Source organism: Chinchilla lanigera, unplaced genomic scaffold (assembly GCF_000276665.1).
Source record: "Chinchilla lanigera isolate Chin_1 unplaced genomic scaffold, ChiLan1.0 scaffold00024, whole genome shotgun sequence".
NCBI classification, from domain to species: Eukaryota; Metazoa; Chordata; class Mammalia; order Rodentia; family Chinchillidae; genus Chinchilla; species Chinchilla lanigera.
Window position 1 is genome coordinate 12154121 of NW_004955425.1, and position 15037 is coordinate 12169157.

General features: G+C 41.6%; 1 long non-coding RNA gene across 1 annotated transcript; it reads left to right on the top strand.

Moving 5' to 3' along the window:
• Window positions 1-1332: 1332 nt before the first annotated feature.
• LOC106148648 lies at window positions 1333-15036 on the top strand. The gene is made up of 3 exons (XR_001234291.1): window positions 1333-2145; window positions 2464-2575; window positions 15000-15036. It is a non-coding gene; the product is annotated as an uncharacterized LOC106148648 (long non-coding RNA).
• Window position 15037: the final 1 nt, after the last annotated feature.

Here is a 15037-nt window from a genome sequence, read left to right on the forward strand (position 1 = left end):
AAATTATGTGTCCTGTATTGAATTATTTACCTTGTAAACCCTGACTACAACACACAGTTTACCGCAAAATGACCAGGAGGAGAGAAAAAGACAAAAAAAGCCTTGACTGTGGTTTACCCCCTGTGAACATAGACCCTGGAAGGAAGATAAGAGCGAATGATACTCCAGTGGGTGTGTTATTGGGGAGTAGAGTGTTCCAAGTAGGCTGAAGTGGAAGGATGCAGAGGCAGGAGCATGTTGGGCATATGCATGGGATAGTCTTGATCCTTGGATCTTACTCTTTAGTCCATAATTTTGGCAGGTGTTTCAGATCTCATTTGATAGCTGTAGACTTAAAAAATTTGAACATAATAACTTTCATTTCTTGGTTACACTGGGAAATACTTTACTCAGAAACTTTGGTTGATGCACATTTACTTCCTCTTAGCACATGGAGTTCTGAGAATTAGTGATGTATTCCTCACTAATTGCCATTCATGGTAGTGCTATGGTAGGGGGTGTCTATGAAGGTATGCTATAAAGAAAAGTCAAGTCAAGCCTGAGCTACACAGTGGGATCCTGTTTCAAAAAACCAAAAAAAAAAGAGTTGTATCTCTCAGATCAGCCTCAGACTCTGAAGAATTAACAGCACTGGCAATAAATAAAGTACTTTATTGGAAGTCTTATGTAAAAACCATAATTTAATTGGCAATTTGCTTTCTAATTTCACAAACCACAAGAAAAACTTCAAACTTTCCTCACTGATCATGGAGGAAAAATAACCTACACCTGTAAGTGTGAGTCAGTAACACCTGGGCAAAACTTGCTCCGGACGTCATTTGACCACATTATTTTGAATCTCTTTTGGTGTTCAGTCCAGTGGAGTTTTCCTTGTTTCTGTGGGGGTCAGGCATCCATAAACTATTTACCCTAGAAAACTACAGCGCGGTAAATTCTCCAATAAGCCATGCTTCAAATATTTTTTCAAAAGCAGTTTATTCTACAAACATCGGAGGGCAGCATTTGATAGGGATTCTGAAAGGAGACCACAGCTGTCTCCTCAACCGACTAGCCTGATGGGTCCATCGGGCTAAGCTCCTCCTGTCTCCTCTCCTCTCCTCACCTCTCCTCTCTTCTCCTCTCCTCTCTTCTCCTCTCCTCTCCTCTTCTCTCCTCCCTTCTCTTCCCCTCTCCTCCCCTCCCCTCCTCTCCCTCTCCTCCCCTCTCCTCCCTTGCCCTGCCCTCTCCCTTCCCCTCCTTTGCCCTCTGCTCTGCCCTCCCCTCCCTTCCCCTGCTCTGCCCTACCCTACCCTTCTCTCTTCTCCTCTCCCCTCCTTCTCCTTCCCCCTCTCCCTCCTCATCACCCCTCCCCTTCTCTCCTCTCCTCTTCTCTGGCTCTGCTTCTGTTTTGAAGCTCAGGGATCCCTTCACCCATGGTTTCCCACAGCCCACGGTCTCTTTTATCCTCGAGGCCGCAGGGACGGGGCTAAGTACTATAGGACGCATCAACGCTCAGCCCCTTCCCCTTCCTTCTAGGATGCCTTCCTTTGCTACCAAAAACTCTATCCAGAAATTCCCTTGTAGTTTAGGCTCCAGATGTGATTTAAGTTCGGCCAACCAGATGGGCTCCTGGGACTCTGGGAAGGCAGCGCTCTGCACAGTGTCCCTGCTGCTGCTGCTCCTGCTGCTGCTGCTCCTGCTGCTGCTGCTCCTGCTGCTGCTGCGGGCAGGTCTGGGTGGAGGGCCCGGCCTCCTGTGGTGGCACTGTGGCGTCAGTTACTCGCTCCAGGGGTGAAGGCAGAGTTCTGGGCGTGCGGTTTTTGCTGATGCAGCTCTAGCAGGGCCAGTGTGACTCTGAGAGCAACGGTTGCAGTCCGGGTATCCCGAGCCCCAAATTACTGTTTGGCTGAGTTCTGGATCTTTTGTCCCAGTCGCAGTTTCCTCTCATCCGTCTCCTTGGTTACAGTAGAGGTAGCTGCTCTGTTGGAGGCCAGTTCTTGACACTGTTGGGAAGCAATTCCTATCGGTCCACACTCAAATGTGCTTCTCCCAGCTTCTTCACTGTTTCACGTGCACCTAATCCTCCTCAGGCCTTAAAGTCTTCCTGTTTGAAACAAGCTGGCTTCAGTCTGGGAAAACCGACCCTGATTGATACCCTGGCTGAAGGTAAGTAAAGCTGCTGCCCAGCACAGCACCATGTTCTGTGCCTCTGACCTTTGTCTCGCCTGGGTGGGCTGAAGGGAAGATCGCTGCGAAGCTTCAGGAGCAGCAGTGTGGCTACTTCTAAAGTGCACTTCTGTGATCCCGCCACGCTGCTAGGATAGTGAGTGTGTGATCGGTCATTTTCCATAGTATTTGTTAGAAATCAAGGTCATAACCTTTTTTCAACAAGCACTTACCTAGCTGACAACAGTGAGGCGGTTTAGGAAAATCAGAAACTAGCCACACGAACATTAGTGTCACATGGCTTTTCTGGTCCTACAGAGACACCCTGCCGGTGGTTCTGCTGGTGGTGGTGGGAGGAACTACAGATCCACGGACGCCCTCTGATTTCCTCAGCCCCTCCACAACCTTCCTTGTGTCTGAGGCACTGCTGGTATGTGTTTGCTGACACTGCTCTCATACTAGCATAAGAGATATTGAATTTATTTGATTTCACAGGATAGCTCTAAAACAAGGTATATTCTACTTACTCATGCCTTTCAACAGCTGCTTTTGAGGTATTTGGAGTCCCAGAAACTTTCACAGGAATCTCCAGTACACCAGTCGCTCTCTGAGTGACATCTGGTTAGACCAGCACAGAGTATTTGGCAAGCGGACTTCTTCCTCCCGATAACTGGATTTTTACAAAAGGTGCTTGGGAAGCCTATAAATTCAACTGATAACTGAAAAATTACCTCAGAATTTTGTTTTCAGAAAGTCACAACAGAAATTCTTCAATTTGCTATGCTATAAAAACCCCTAACTCTTGTAGCTGCAGGACTGAGATTGTTATAAGAATTAGAAAAGAAATCAGAGATATCTAAGTATTCCAATCCCTCTTTCATTACACAAGGAAAAGAAGTTCTGTATTCCTTGTCTGTAGAAGCCGTACCGTTTGCTACCCTAAGAGCTGTCTTTCAGGAGGTAGCTAATAATCCTCTCGTGGTTGACCTCTGTTGTCAGAAGCCCAGGGAGCAGGAACGAGGTCTCATTTTTTCCCTGGGGACATATGCAAAACCAGACATTTTAAGAGAATTTTCATGTTTGGAAAAGATTGCAGGAATTAGCTAATTTATAATGATTAAAAATCAGTCAAGGATAGTGGCTCCCACCTGTAATCCCAGCGCTCTGGAGGCTGAAGCAGAAGGATTGCTACACATTTGGGGACAGCCTAGGCTACACGTGTAGTGAGTTTAAGGCCAGCCTGAACTGCATAGCAAGACCCTGTCTCAAACAACAACAAAACAAAAAATCAGAGCAATATTTTTAAGAAGGGAGTATGAGGCTACTTTTCCAGAAGCATAGATGATCATTTCAGGTGGGGCCACATTAGGCGTTCTATAGGTACACAGTTCCCTGGTGGTCTATAGCCAGTAACTTGCTCCCGGAACTGACTATTATATCTGTTAGGATTATTTGGTTGTAAGCACAAATAACCTGTGGATAATAGTATTGTATAATGGTTAATAGCTAAGGCTTTCCAGGGTACAGATGCTGACTCTTTGACGTAACTACATCAACTGTGGCAACCTCCACTTGTTCATCTGTAGAAAGAGATAATAAAAATACAATACACCTCAAATAGCTTTGTGAGAAATAGTAAAATAAGCAGGTGTTGGGGGTAACTGTAGATTTTACCTACAAGTTTATTGGTGATTCACTTTTCCTACATTTTTCAAAAGAATTATTAGCAGTCATTAAAGAGATAAAGCCCCACTGCCCCTTGCCCCAGAACGTACAACAGAGAGCTACTGAGGTAATAAATAGGAGGTGTGACTGAAACATGAAACAAATAGTTAAATTAAAAAATTATTAGAGTAAAAGACACATTGCCATTAATCTCCTTCAAAGTACTCCCCCTTGCCTTATTTTAAAATTTTATGAATATTATGGTAGTTATTTTGATTTTTTCTGAAACAGGGTCTCACTATGCAGTTCAAGCTAGCCTTGAACTTGTGATGATCCTCCTGCCTCAGCCTCCCGAGTGCAGGAATTACAGGTGAGCCCTACCATGCCTAGATTCCCCCTTGTTTTAAATATACTCATCCCATGTTCTTTCCACTTTTTGAAGAAGTTTTGGAAATCTTATTTCATGAGTGTTGTTATTTGTGCTGCTTTGGTGTCCTGAATCAGTTCAAAACAGTTACCTTTTGTGGTCATTTTGATTTTGGGGAGGAGTCAGAAGTTGCTTGGTACCAGATCTGGTGAATAGGTGGGTGAAGATGGTGCCATAATGTTTTATAAGTCCAATGTTCCCTTGGATGGCACCCGACAGCAGCATCTACCATAGTTTTATTTCATTTTTTGAGACAAGGTCTTTCTATATAGTTCAGGCTGGCCTGGACTCACTATGTAACCCAGGCTGGCCTCGAACTCATAGTGAGCCTCCTGCCTCAGCCTCCTGAGTACCAGGATTATAGGCTTTTGCCACCATGCCCAGCCATCCACCACTGATCACTGCTTGCTAAGATACTCACAAAGGAGGGCTCCAAAACCACTTCAGAAAGCGGCAAGAACCATGGGATATGTGTTCAAAGCAAGGGGGAGCATTTGGAGGAGGATACATAGCAATGTGTCTTCTACTGTTACAAGCTATTTAAGTAGTCCCTGCGTATTTCATCACCCCTTGTAAGTGGTTTTCTAAGGAACATTTGTATTTGGAGTGTTTGCCTTCGTGATGCTAAACTTAGAGTTTATACTTAAAATCATCTGGGACAGCTGAGTCCCAGAGGAAGCAGATCTGCAGATAAAGTTAGGGGAGCAAGAGGTTCAGTGGGGAGGAATGTCATGAAAGACAGGAGGAAAAAGGATCAGACTGGGCAGGAAGAGTTTCAGTCCACACAACAAATCTGACAAAATCCAAGCCAGCCCAACCAGCGGCTCTGGAGCAAGGACTGCTGACTGGAGGGCTCCACAGGAAGAGGAGGCCCTGGTGTCTCTGCTGGGCTCAGTCATTGTCTGGGGGCTGCCTTAGAAGGATGTGGTTTGTGGTTAAATCAGATACCAGGAAGCATTAACAGCAAGCTGTCTGCAATGTTCAGGGCTCCCCACTGGCATTCATTATCTTCCTCCCCACCAGCCCAAAGTCCACTTTGAATTTCCTGCTTCCTCAGGTGCCGCCTCTCTGGCCTCAGGGCTTCCCTCTTAGTTTCACTCAAACTCATTCTTGAGGTGTCTGAGGCCCTGGTAGCCGTGTTCTTCTAGGTTAGGGTGGCGCTTCTCCTTTCTCAGTCACGACTGGACAAGGGAGTAACAGGAAGTGCCCCAGGGACCACCTGAGTTCTGTAAATTTCCTCCTTGGCCCAGCAGTGTACCAGCAGTCCCGCCCTCTACTGGCCAGGGTCAAATACCCCTGTTAAGGCAGTGATCCCTTTTCTTGCCTGCTGGCCCTGGTTGTAAGGAATCCACAGAAAGCACAGTCTCAATGGATCATCACAAATGAGGTTAGGCAAGACCACCCCTGCCTCTACACCTGAGTTTCTGGATCCATTAATTCCTTCTGGACCTAATTAACTCTGCCGTATGTGTACCGCGGCCTGTTGGATGGCACCTGTCTCTGCAGAACATTGCCCTCAGCAGGTCTGTTCCTTACTCCACAGACTAGCAGCTGCTGGACAGGACAGTGTGTGACATGGCCATGGGGTCTTCTGGTCAGGGCTCACTCTCACACCACTTTCTCTACTAAGCATTGGGCCCCTGATCAGATGCTACGCAGCTGGTCTCTGAAGTACAGGATGGTTCAGCTCTTGATTTTTCTGTTTTGTGATGGTAAGAAAGGAATATGTACTTAGCAAAAATGAATTTTGGTCCTTTCCTGGGCCCCTGATATTCCCTTAAAGATGATGGGCAGCAGCAGTACGTTGCCGCTCCCAGTCAGACACAAAATCAACAAGGCAAACAACTGATACTATGCAGTGTCTTCTATTACTAAGCTACAGTATATGGTAGGTTAAGTGTATGAAATGCTTTTCTGACTTACGATATTTTCAATTTAAGATAGCTTCATCAGGACATAGCCCCATTTTAAATAGAGCAGCATCTATCTGCTTATGTAGAATTCCATGACTGTGGATATATAGCCTACCTTCCAAATCTGATCAAAGTCCCACCCAGCTTCCTTCCAGTAATGCATAACAGAAAGGGCTCATTCATATTAGTCTGGCAGATCCTGTGAAAATACAGTTTAAGAGTGTGATTGGATCAGACAGTCAGAAACAAACCTTCACCTGTATACTCACCTGACTTTTGACAAAGATGACGGTTGCAGGAACAGATGAACCTATTAATAAGTGATGATGATCAACTGGATATCCATATGGAAAACAATCCTGGGCCTTCTTTACACTTTACTAAAAAAATTAAATCCAGATAGATTGTTGACCTAATTGTGGAATGGCAAGACAATAAAGCTTTAGGAAAAAAATATAGAAGATCCTTGTTTTGGTAGCTTGGAGTAGGCAAAGATTTCTTAGATAATAGGGTACCTACTTAGCAAAGAGAAAAATACTTAACATAAATTGGACTTTACTGAAATTAAGAGCTTACGTTTATCAGACAAACAGAAACAACAAACATGGAATGTGAAAAAGCAAGCTGGAGCCTGGGAGAAAATATTTGCAATGGCCCATGCTCCACAAAGCACACATAGCCATCCACATGAAGTCCTCCTATTTTCCTACAACTGAGAAAAAGGCAGGCAACGCAATAAAAAGAACAAAGGGCCAAGTTTTAACAGTCCCTTCATGAAAAGGAGGTATTAGTTAGATTCATTTGGTTCAATTTGTTTTCAAATTTGAATTTTCCTGCTCTTTTTGAATGTAATCTGTTGTTTAATTAAGATATTTACACAATTATCAAATGAAAATTTATAGTCACAGAAGTCTCATTTCCACTCCTACCCTCTTTGCTCGTTTTGTCTCCCTTTGTCTTTCACTTCTAGTGTCCACTTTTATTAGTCCTTATAGTACACACACACACACACACACACAGAGTCCACCCAAAAATGTATGCACACTTCAGGAAAAGAAAAATAGTATGATGTTTTTTCAACAGATACAGTTACCCTCATATGGGGGCCCCTAGAGGATGCTATATATTGCAGAAAACCACTGTGCTGCTGGCCCTTAGAGAAGAAATTGAAAATGCACGTGCAGCGATCTCAATGACCAAGGCTGCCCAAACAACAGTTTTCTGTACTAATAAATGTCTGGTAGCTCATGGCCACCGCTTTGAGCACCTCTTGTAATTGCAGAGGCCAAAGGTAACTTGTGTTAATCTCATGATATCTCAACAATTTAGTATTAAAACATTTATACAAATTTTTCTTTTCCTGAGGTATGTATACATACTTTTGGTGGACTCAGCTCTTTCTATTATTGTCTGTCTGTCTATCTGTCTGTTTCTTTTTTTCGCTCTCTCTCTCCCTTTCTCTCTATATATTCACTTTTCTCCACCGAATATATTATGGAGCTTACTCCATATTCTTTTAAAAACTGCTTTACATTCCATTGCATGGCTGTACCATAGTTTATTCACCAGGTCCCTTATTGATGAACACTTGGGTTGTTTCCAGTATTTTGCTTCTGCGTGTAAGAGCACAATGAGAACCCCTAGACACATGCTAGTTCCTATTGATGGAGGTGGAGCACCAAGATGCATTCCTAGGAGTGGGACTGCTGGGGCAAAGAGTGCATGTAATTGTTTAGCTCTTGCTAGACTCCCCTCTAGAGGGACTGTGCCATTTTGGATTCTGAAATGTATGTTTCTCCATATCTCCACTAATACATTTTTGTCGAAGGTGGATTTTTGCCAAAGTGAGAAATAATAATTGTAGTATGATTTTATTTTTCTCTTTTAATGTTATGAAAGATGTTAACCATCTATTCATATGTTCAAGGACTATTTGATTTGATTTATTTTTCTATAAACTGCTTATTCTTGTCTTTTGCCTATTTATCCATTAGTTTTTCCTCCTCCTACGTTTTAAGAACTCTTTATAGAGGAGCAATCTGTATTACAAGTTGGTAACATTTTTTTTACAATTGGGCATTTGTATCTTGACTTTCTCAGGTGTTTGTTGCCATATAAAAGTACTTTGCAGTTTTTTTAATGTAACAAAATTCCTCAACCTTTATTGTTTTTGAATTGGGGGTTATTATTTTGAAAGGTTTTACCTTATTCCTAGATCATAAATGAATTTATCTCTATTTGTTCTAGTTCTGGTGTGATTCCTTTCTTAGCATGTAGTTAAATAAATTAAATTTATGTTGGCAGAGGACATGAGGTATAGATCTAATTTTACTTTTTAAAAAGTGGTTATCCGTTTATCCTATTTTAGTATAAAAATGTGCATTCTCTCTATTCCCACCCTTTAGATCCCGTGATTTGAGATGTTGTCTTGACTATACGTTTAATTTATATGCATGTTTGGACCTATTTTAGGATTTTAAGATACTGTGCTATTTAAAGTCCTATTCTTCTGTTGTCTGAATATGCACTAACGGCATGTTAATTTGTTGTGCAGGTGCATATGTTTTTATATCTGACAGGGATATGTTTCCCTTGCCACCAGGGTGCTCCTCTTTCTGGGTTCCTGGCTCTTTTTGCCTGTCCTGTTTTCTATGTGACTTTAGAAAATCATGTCTTCATTATGAAATATCTTATTGGTATTTTCACTAGAATTAGAATGAATGAATAGACTAACTTTGGAGAACTTATATCTTTATGATCATGAGCTTCCTTATCCAAATATGTAGTGTGACTTCCAATTATTCAGGTTTAACTTTGTGTCTTTCATAAGTATTTTAAAGCTTCCTTCATATGGATTTCTTACACTTGTTGCACTTTTTCCCCTACATGTTTTATGACCTTTTCTAGTTATTTTAAATGGGATCTTCTCTAACTTGTTTACATTTATGAGTAGGAAAGAAATTCATCATTTGGTTCCATATTAAATTTGCATTTTGTTGTTTCACTGAATTTTTTTTGTTGGTAGTATATAATTTTTCATGACTGTATGGTATTGCGTTACATAGAAATACCATAAGTTAATTAACTAACCCCTTGATGTTGGACATTTAACTGTATGTGTATACTTTTTATGTTTGTTTGCTTTTTGAGACAGGGTCCACTTTGTAGTCCAGTCTGATCTTGAATTCATTATGTGGCCTAGGCTGGCCTCAAATTCATGGCAATCCTCCTGCTTCAGCTACCCTAATGCTAGGATTACAGGTGTGTGTGTGATCACAGCTGCTTTTTCCCCCCACTATTAATAGAAAGATGTGAACATACTTGCAACTAGTGTGTAATAATACATAACTAAATAATACTTGTATGTGTGTACCATTTTTTCCACTATTAATACAAAGACATGGACATACTTATGACTAAATACTTTTTAGTTCTTTGGCTGCTTCATTATAACAAATTTTTAGAAGAAAGTTTACTGGCATTCACAGTGGAAAAGTCTTTTTCAAATATATGTTGAGAAATTGGCCCAGTGAAGGCTTCTATCCATTTATATTCTGAGAAGGGAGAGTTCAATTATAATGGGCCAAACAAACTCTCAGTCTCATTACAAGCCTTCTACAATAGTTTTTTTGTTTTGTTTTGTTTTTGTTTTTCTCCAGTACCGGGAACCGAACTCACGACCTTGCGCTTGCCAGGCAGGCGCTTTTGCCGCTGAGCTAAATCCCCAGCCCCTACAATAGTTTTCAAGCTATTTAGCTATAGTACTCTCTGCTTAAAGGAAAGTTTGTATGTTGGGTTGAATTATATAAGATTGCTGTTTTACAGGCAAAATAGTTGAATGTCAGCAGTTTCTTATGGTCCAACCTAATGTTACTGGGTTCTTGGGTGCTGGGAACTCCTTGTAGATATTTTTTCTAGGTTCTTCTTGTTCTGAATAAAGAACTGAACAAAACAAGGACAAAAGATAGCAAATTTTACATTTATTAAGGTTAGGAAAAGAAAATTAACATGCTCCTCAGAGCAAATGCTGGCCAATTAAAGTTAAGAAAAGAAATACACTCTGCAAAGCACAGGGAGGGCCACTGACAGTGTTAAACCTTTATGACAGCTGTCTTTTATAGCTCCCACTCCTCAAGCTAATGTCAGATCCAGCTCCTTCTAGGGAAATGGGAAAAAAAAGAAGAAGGAAGAAATACCATGTACAGGTACAAATTTCCTGTGATGAATGTTATCACTATGTAAATCTAAAACATACCAGTGAAAAATCTGCACAAGTTCTTATCAGAACTGAAGATAGCACTCTCTGATTGATTCCAGGTGCAGAGCTTTGGGAAGTGTTCTGCACCTGTGTCCTGGAACTCTGTACTTGGCAGGTGATGTCCATTTCCAGCCAGTTTGCCATTCTCTAATCTGCTTCACTAGCAGAAGTCCCCTATGAAAAGCATAGCTTCTCTGATTGACAGTGGGTTAGGGGTATTGGAAAGAACTCAAAGAAATGCTTGAGAGCAACTGTGTAAGCACAAAGCCCTGTGTACGCAGGAAAGTACTGAAGTAGGATTGGAGACATTGGAAGGTAAAAAGGAGACAAGAAACAAAATCATAATTTAGATATTGTACTTTTAAGAAGACTGCAGCCAAAGATCCAAAGTTACCCAGTGTTGCCGGGCACAGTGGCACACACTTATACTCTCAGCACTTGACATCCTGAGGCAGGAGGATTTTCATGAATTAAAGCCAACCTGGAGACTTCTGGGAAGACAGTGGAGTGATGAGCAGCAGGGAAAGAGCCTTTCCAAGATTTGGTGTCCAGATGCTGGAATATAGCAATTTGAAGAAGAGATAAAGAAAGGCAGTGAGTTCCCAGGACCTAGGAAGGATCTGAAGGGAGAACTGAAGCCCATGAGGAGAGTAAAGAGAGAGACTTCAGTGAAGAAGGAAGTGGCAGGCAGCACTTTCTCCCTCAGGCCAGACTCAGTAATGGGAGGAGCAGCCTGAATCTGCAGACCCACCGTAACTACTGGCAACCTCAGAGGCCTCCACAGAGAAATGCAGTGGAATGGAGCAGTGGATGCAATGGACGGAGTGGACTGCTGTGGCTAGTAAGTTATTCAGATTCAGACATCCCCCAGAAGAGAGCAATTGACTGGGAGCCATCTAGGAAAGGGGCCCGCTGAGCTCAGAACTCAGAGCAGCTGTGTGCTCCATCTAGTGGTTCCCAGTCTCAGAGTGGGGCTGCGAAATTCAAGCCAGCAGGAGGCACATGGAGTGTTACAGGCTGAAAAAATCAGGTTCCAGCCTCACAGCCTGACCCTCACTGGAACTATAGATGCAGGCTTACTGGAATTATCCACTTCCCTGCTATAAAGCTAAAGCTGGCTTGCTGGGATTAATCATCTAGGATCTGGACTCTGTCCACACTATCTATAGTAACATCAGAAACATGACCTGAGGTAGAATTCTTAAAAATCTTTTCTTCCTTTCTCTTTCTTCTTATTTTTGTTTTGTTTTTTTCTTGATTGTTTGTTCTTGTTTGTATATGAGGGTGGACAAGTTTTCTAGCTTTTGTTGTTGTTGTTATTCTGTTGTTCTTGTTTTTATTTCTTCCTTCTCTCTTTTCCTCCTATCTTCTTTACCAGTTTCCCAAAGTTTGCATAATCTTCCTTTGTCCTCTATCCTTGCTTCTAATCTCTCCTCCTCCTCCTCCTCCTCCTCCTTCTCCTCCTTCTTCTATTTCTGTACCTTTCCTTCTAATCCTTTTAAAATCATCTCCCTGAGGGTAAAATCACCATATTGAGGGCTTGTTTACTATATACATTTTCGTGGTTTGTTTTTAGATTTTGTTATATAACCACAAATCTAGTTCATACAGAGTTTGTCATTTTCTAGGCTGTGTTTGATGCCATTGTTATCACTTATTGTACTACTTTAGCCCAGGTGACATAATTGCTCTAATCCACTGTTCTACCTGCTATAACAAGACTGAGATTGCCAAAGCATCATAAACAATACTATAGGCCAGTGCCAAAGAACCAGGGGCTAGGCCAAGTAGACAGCAACTTCTCATCTCCAATAAATAGAAGTGGTAGGGTTTTGCAATACCTAAAAGCCAGCTACACCTAGAAGATATCTCTGAGAAGTAGTCATTTCCTAAGAGTTCTAAATACTAGCAATAAAGCTACTCACCATAAGCAATTTATAAGCATCAACCTAGGAATTAAACCAAAAAAATAGAAAATGAGAAGACAAAAAAAAAGATACAACCCTAGAAGAATTCCAACTCACCAAAGGAAAATCCAGGGGGCAATGAAGTGAAACAATTCAAAAGCCACCGACCTGGACTCTCTGAAATGTTAACAGTAGAAGTAACATGATGAACAAAGCTCTAGAAAAAATCAGATCAGAAATGATTTCTCAGATAACTACAGAGATCATGACCATAATGAAAGACATGCTTAATGACTCTAGAGCAGATACAGATAAAAAATAGAGGAGCTTAAGAAAATGATGGAAACCATGAATGCCCAACAAAGGAAAGAAATAGTACACATGAAACAGATTTAAATAGATATCCAGGAGATTGAAAGTTCCACTGAAAGTATACACAGTAGAATGAGCCAATGTGAGGACAGAATCTCAGATATAGATGACAGGTGTGCTGTTAGTGATCATGAAAAGAAGGATTTCTTAAAAATAGCAAGGGACCATCAGAAATCAATCTAGTAGCTGCTAGATGATGCAAAAAAGAATAGCATAAGATTGATTGCAGTCAGTGAAAAAGCAGGAGATAATGCAAATGACAACAAAAAAAAATCTGTTCACAGAAGTAAAGGCAGAAAACTTCCTAAGCTAGCAAAAAGAATTTGACATAATTGAGTGAGGTATATAGAACTCTAATTAGCCAAAATGGAGACCAGCCTGACCATCTCTCAAAAAACAAAACAAAAGGAAAATTTATCCAGGGTTATCCATACCTGTGCTCTTTAGGCTTATTTATGCTTCTTTTCTTTCAGAACCACCACACCCAAAATCCTGTAAAGATACAAGTCTATAAGTTAGTTTAGTTGATAAGGTAAAGAACAGAAACCTGACCTTAAGAGAAATAGATTCAAAGGTTTCAAACAAGATTTTCAGGCAAACATCTTAGGGAATACTTTTTTTTCGAGCCCAGGTCTTTCTATGTAGTTTAGGCTGTCGAATTCACTATATAGCCCGGGCTGTCCTCAAACTCACAGTGATCCTCCTACCTCAACCTGCCTAGTGCTGGGATTGATTATACGCATGCACCACTGTTCCTGGTGCTAGGGGAAACATTTTAAGGAAAGAAACAAACAGTCAAAAACAATAGATCATACCCTGCCTTTCTCCTGTAAAATGAGCCATTTTCTTTCTACTTGTGGGTGGCCAATCACTCTTCTCTTAAAAACCAAGCCCAAACTTTCTATAGAATCACAAATTACACAGATTTCACTGCCAAAAGCATATAAATACCCCAGTTCCAGACCCTAACATGCCTGTCTCTGGAGGGCTAGCACCATATTTCTTTGAGTGTGTACTTCTACGTTTTACCTTGCAAATGCCTTTATTTCTCTTCCTAACACATCCTGAGATGAAAGGCAGAGAACTTGCAGCCCATCCCATTGGCAGTGTGAGTCAAGACAGTTCCTCTGCTTCCACTTTGGGGACCTCCCTAGGTCCTGTCAGGTGACCTTTTAGGAGCCATGAATTCTCTGGGCCTCAGTCAGAGTGTATGTGAGTGTGCGTGTGAGGGAGTGGGTGGGTGTGGTGAGCTGTGGGTCTTGGTTCCCTGTGGGATTGGAGCCAACAAAGAAGAAACAGGAAAGCAGATGCCTCACACATTTCTTTATCTCTTCCTCAAATTGCTGTATTCCAGAGTCTGGACAGCAAATCTTGGAAAGGCTCTTTCCCTGCTGCTTACCAGTCCACCTTGCCCTGTGCGAGAGCTGAGGGAACGCATGTTGTACTGAGTTCCTAGAGCATCTCTGAGCTGTGGCAAAAGATGAGAATTCAATCCCAGGTCAATTACTGATGGGCAGTGTGATTTAGGACATGTTTCTAAGCCCCCTGTGACTTAGTGTTCTTATCTGTGGACATGAATTCCTCTCTTATCCATTTGTTAGGACAAAGTAATATGTCTTAGCTACTTAACATACTACATGGCACATGGTAAATTTTCAGGAAATGTCAGTTGCAATAATTCTCATCTTCCATTTATTCTACATGTTGTCATCACTGTAAAGAAAGTTGTCCCCACAGTGTCAGTTTACACATTTATCTTGGGGTTTTTATCTCCCGAATGTTTGTGAAGAAAGAGAAACTAAAGAAGTCTACTGTTTAGTTCCACAAGACTGTTAATCAATGGGACTCATTCTACTGATGGACTCCCTGGCTGAAAAAGCCTCAGAAGCTGTCTGTTAAGTCACACTCAGTCTGATGGGATTCAATCTACAGCATGCAGTGACAGAGCAACAAACCCAAGGATGACAACATCCATGATACCCAGGCCATTAGTCCCCTTCCAAGGTCTCATGATGGATATCACTAAGTTTTTATGATGTTTATTTTCCTACTAAGCCTTGATGGACCCCAGAATCATTTTTAATAACACTATAAGCAGCTGATGCTAAATCTGATTTGTCATATTGAGTTCTACTCTAGCCACTGTGGCAGAACAAGCCAAAGACTGGTAATGCATTGCTGCTTACTACAGCTAGTTTCATTTCTGGAAGTCGGTAGCATGTAGCCAAGAGTGGAAAAGACCCCTTCCTGCTCCTTCTGGTCATGAACCCCAATGGTCACTTCTTTTTTTTTTTTTTTTTTTTTTTAAACAGGGTCTCACTATGTAACCCAGGCTGGCTTGTAACTCATG